The sequence below is a fragment of the Orycteropus afer genome, unplaced genomic scaffold (assembly GCF_000298275.1).
Source record: "Orycteropus afer afer isolate SDZICR_OR568_19922 unplaced genomic scaffold, OryAfe1.0 scaffold00725, whole genome shotgun sequence".
Lineage (NCBI taxonomy): Eukaryota > Metazoa > Chordata > Mammalia > Tubulidentata > Orycteropodidae > Orycteropus > Orycteropus afer.
This window is the reverse complement of record NW_006922312.1, coordinates 570,601-576,043: the sequence shown is the minus strand read 5'-3', so window position 1 is coordinate 576,043 and position 5,443 is coordinate 570,601. Positions and strand designations below refer to the sequence as shown.

Here is a 5,443-nt window from a genome sequence, read left to right as displayed (position 1 = left end):
AGAAAACTCTGCCTTTTGCTTTTCTGATTCAAGAGAATACACGTTTCCAAGTTTAACCATCTTCATTTACATGAATTTTGTTGATATCCAGGTGAGGGATGATGTGATTCTAACCACAGTATACACCATGGCATCTAAGAACAGTTACTGCAGGAGACTTTGCTGTTATCTTTGCTTGTATCCAGGCAAGGGATGATATGGGTCTAACCACAGTATACACCATGGCATCTAAGAACAGTTACTGCAGGAGACTTTGCTGTTATCTTTGCTTGTATCCAGGCAAGGGATGATATGGGTCTAACCACAGTATACACCAGAACATCACTAAACAACAAGGTAAGTGATTTTTTTTGTCTCAAGCACTTATAGTGACCATGTCTTAGGTATGTCTTCTCAGGTAAGTCTTTGTGTCTTTCCCAGCATGACTAGCAAGCATGAGATCTTATCATTTCTCTTTTGAGTCTTAAAAGTTAAGCAGCCTGTGGGGTGAATGAAGTTCACACCGGTGTGTAGGCAAGACCTCATGGCATCCATCACCACAAAAACAAACTTGCATTCTCTGCGGGTGTTTTCAAAAGAGATGTGGTTGTCTTTATTATATTGTGACCTAGGAGTTCCACATAATTCCAGGTCCATTTGCTATCTCCTTTCACACTGAAAGACAATTCTCAGGAGGCTGATTGGAAATGGTAGGTCATATTACATGTATTACTCTGGCTCCAAGGAAGAGATTGTGTTGAACCAAGAATTGTGACTGAAGGAGAGTTTACTCTAATCCAGGTAAGTTATTATATATACCTTATCCATGGCACACACCATCTGATTCTCAGAAACCAGTGAAAGTTTTGATGCTTTTGCTAAAATTACCTGTTTTCTTGGTATTTTTGTGAGATCATATAAGTCATTAAAGTGATCCTGTAGACAGCAATCAACATGAGAACTGATTGCTTCCTCACTTGGCTTTGATGTGTGTTTAACCTCATAGTAAGTGGGGGATTTGTGAGTATCCAGGTGAAATCATCTTGGTATTCAACAGAGAATTGACCATGAGTTTTTGCAGGTGGCCACACAAGTTCTTTCACTGTCTTTAACTATTGCCTTGAACTTCTGCTAAATTTCAGGTAGGTTTCATGGCTTTCCCAATAACAGATGTGACTAAGGGTTTGGGGCTGTGCCTAAAAACACATATGACTTCATCTGACTTCTCACCTTTCTTTTAAGGATTCAAGAGAAGAGATGATGGAAAAGCAATTGTCATTCACTTTTGTCTTCCTGATACCTAGGTAAGCTATGCTGTGATTTTAATCACAAAGAAAACCATCTCTTCTTTCTGGAACATGGTAAGTCATATTTCTGTCTCTAGCATTTATCATTAGCATGTTTTTATGCTGTAATTCAGGTAACAAATATCAGTTTAACTACCCATGCTTAACCCTAAGAGAGGATAGATTCCTTCTTTACTGAACAGAGATATGGATTATTGGTAGTACCTGAGCTTTTGGGAATTCCCTAAGCTAGTCATCCAGCTTTCTCTCCACAGGAATAATTGTGAAATATTTTTGCAGATATTCATATGATTGTTCCCATAAAATTCTGGGTACTAGAATTCTACTAGGATTTTGGTAGAAAATCTAGGTCCCAGGTTACCTGATAGAAACAAAAGAATTTTCAGTGATCCTGAAGAAAACATATGTATTAAAAAAAAATAAAATCTAGTCTTTGATTTTCAAATTCAAAAGAACATACTGGTACAAGTTTAACCATCTTCATTCACGTAGGCTTTGCTGATACACAGGTAAGTGATGATGAGATTCTAACCACACTATAAATCCTGGCATCTCTAAACAACAGGTAAGTGATTTTTCTGTCTCCAATCCTTACAATGACCATGTATTAGATACGTAAACTCAAGGTATGATACTATTTTCCTACCATGATTAGCACCCAGGATATCTTATTATTTCTTTTTTGAATCCTAAAATTCCAACATTCATTTGGTGACTGAGGGTCACAGTGGTATGCAGGAAAGAACTCATGTTGTTTACCACCACAAAAATAAACTTGGACTCTCTGCAGGTGTTTTCTAAAGAGATGTGGTTGTGTCTAATATGTTATGGCCAAGGAGTTACACCTGAATCCAGGTATATTTGCTGTATCCTTTCACAGTGGAAGAGAATTCTCAGGTGGGTTATTAGAAAATATAGGTCCTATTACAACAGATATGTTGTTCTAGTTCTCAGAAGGAGACTATGTTGAACCCAGAAGGATAACAACAGGAGACTTTTACATTATCCAGGTAACTGAGGATGTGGGCCTTATCCACAGTACACACCACCTAATCTTCAAAAAACCAAAGCAAGGAATGATGCTTTCCTCAAATTTGCTCTTTCTATATTTGTTCTTGTGGAATCAGTAAGGCATGCAAGTGATACTGCAGACACTCAGCTCTCACTGCTGTGGAGTCAGATGTGTCTCTCAGTGACCCCCTCCTTGGGTTTCTGTGGCAATATCACTACACAAATAGGTTGCCCAGTCTTCTTCCTAAGAATGCATGGTGGGTTTGACTGCCAGCCTTCTGGCAGCAGTAAAATGCCTTAGGCACTGCACCACCAGAACTCCCGTGAAATCTGATTATTTCCTTCTTTAGTTTTTATGTGTATTTAACCGTGTAGCAATCGATGGATTTGCAATTTTTAGGATGAATTCTCATGGTGTTCTTTACCACAGTAGTGACCATGAGTTTTTGGAAGTGTCCATACAATTACTTCTGCCATCTTTAAGAGTTTTTTTCACCTTTAAATTCAGTTTGCTTTCATGTAGGTTTCCTGGCTTTCCTTCTAAAGGATGTTAGCAAGGCTTTGAAAGAGTTCTTGGAAAACATGCTTTTTCATCTCTCACCTTCTTTTTCAGATTCTACAGAAGAGGTTATGAAAAAGTTACAGTCGTCATTTACTTGGATCTTGGTGATATCTTAGTAAGTTACACTGTGATTCCAATCGCATCACAGAAAACAACTCTTCTTCTAGGAACATGGTGAGTCATATTTCTTTCTCTAGTATTTATCATTAGCATGTTTTTATGCTGTTATACAAGGAAAAAGTACCACTTGAATTGTTAATACTCATAATCCTAAGGAAGTGATGGTTCCTCCTGCACTGATCACAGATATTTTACATTGGTAGTACTGAGCATACAGCACTTCTCCAGGTCAGGCATCCAGGTTTATTATCATCATAAATTATCGTGAAGTTTTGTGGGTATTCATGGAAGTTATGTGATTGCTTCAAGCAAATTTTGCACCCTGGAACTCTACTGCAATTCAGGTAGAAAATCTGAATGCAAGTCACTTTATAGGAACAAAAGAAGTTTCAACAATCCTGGTGAAAACATGCATATTTCAAAAATCTATGCCTTTTCAGATTGGGTAGAATCCATTGAGATCAGGGTAACCATCTTTACTCATGGGGACTTTGCTGATCTCCACATAAGTGATGGTGGGATGATAACTACTGTACACGCCATGAAATCATCATACAACAATGTCATTTTTCAGTCTTTAGCTGTTACTTTGACCATGTCTAGAGAAGTAATCTCAGGTAAGATATTACATCTTTATGTCTATTAGTAGCATCTTATATCTCTTTTGGATTCTAAGAGTCATTCAACCTTTGTGAAGACTGAGGGTCCTACAGGTACACAGGCAAGAACTCAAGGTGTCCATCACCACAAAAAATACACTGGAACTCCCTGCAGGTGTTTTCAGAACAGATGTGGTTGTCTCTATTGTGTTGTGACCAAGGAGTTCCACATGAATCCAGGACTATTTGCTCTATTCTTTTACAATAGAAAAGAATTCTCAGGTGGTCCAATGGAAAAGATAGATCCTATTACCCACATTATATTTTTCTGTTCCCAGGAGGAGATTAAGTTGAAACTAGAACAGTGACTGCAGGAATCTTTACTGTTGTCCAGGTAAGTGAAGATGTGGGCTTTACCCATAGTACACACACCCTCTGATCTACTGAAACCAAGGTGAATAGTGATGCTTTTCTTCAAATTTGCTATTACCACATTTCTTTTAGCAGAATCATGTAAGTGTCATGCAAGCAACAATACAGACACCAATCAGCATGAAAACTGGCTATTTCCTAACTTAGTTTGATGTGTGTTTAACCTCATAGTAAGATAGGGATTTGTAGGTATCCAGGTTAAACTGTCAGGGTTAAATTGACAAAAGTGACCATAAATTTGTGCAAGTGTCCACATAAATGTTCTTTCTGTCTTCAACTATATTTTTGCCTTGATATTTTGTTCAGTTTCAGGAAGACTTCCTGTTACTCCTCATCAAGCAAATTACTAAGGGTTGTGGCTGTCCTTGGAACACCATGTGTCTTTCATTTGACCTCTCACCTTCTTTTTGAGATTCTAGAGAAGACATCATGAAAAAGTAAGTCATTATATGCATGGATCTTGGTGATATTGAGGTAAGTTACACTGTGATTACAATCACATCACAGAAAACATTTCTTCTTCAAGGCACAAGGTAAATTTTATTTCTGCTCTAGCATTTATCATTAGCATGTTTTTTATGCAGTTATTCAAGGAAAATATACCACTTCAACTGTTAATGCTCATAACTCTCAGATAATCCTGGTTCTTACTATACTGGCCACATATATTTAACATTGATAGTAACTGAGAATTTTGGTAATTCTCCAGCTAGTCATCCAAGCTTCTCACCACACTAATGATTGTGAAGTTTTTGCAGGTGTTCAGTGGAGAGATGAGATTGTCTCCAGCAAATCTGGGGCCCTGGACAGCTATTGGATTCAGGTAGAATATTTGGCACCAAAGTTACCTGTTAGGAACCAAAGTATTTTGAGCAATCCTAATGAAAATGTATGAGTTGGTAGCATAGTGCCTAAGGCATTTACTTCTAACCAGAAGGTGAGAGGTTCAAACCCACCAACTATTCCTTGGAAGGAAGATTGGGCAATCTACTCTTGTAGTGATACTGCCTTTGAAACCCAAAGAGGGGTCATTCTGACTTGATGGCAGTGAGTTTGGTTTTTGGAATGAAAATATGCATGTTTAAAAAATGCATACACTTTGACTTTCAGGTTGGATACAGTGCATCACTGCAGGTATAACCATCTTCATACACAAGAACTTTGCTGATATCTAGTAAGTGAAGCTGTGATTCTGAGAACTATAAAATCCATGAGATACTCAAAAAGGTGAGAGATTTTCTGTTTACACCATGTTTTGAGACCATGTCTTAGACACATAATCTCAGGTTAGACATTATGTCACTTCCATCACTACTAACCAACTTGGAGATCTTATATTTGCTATTAAGGTAAGTGATGATGAGGGTCTTATCCACAGTACACATATTCTGATCTTCAGAAATCAAAGCAAGTAAGGATGGTTTACCCAAAAT

The 5,443-nt window shown here is 37.7% G+C and overlaps 1 pseudogene; it reads left to right on the top strand.

The window, feature by feature from the left end:
- The first annotated feature begins 385 nt into the window (after window positions 1–385).
- Window positions 386–5,443, top strand: part of LOC122151796 — a 184,317-nt pseudogene continuing 179,259 nt past the window's right edge.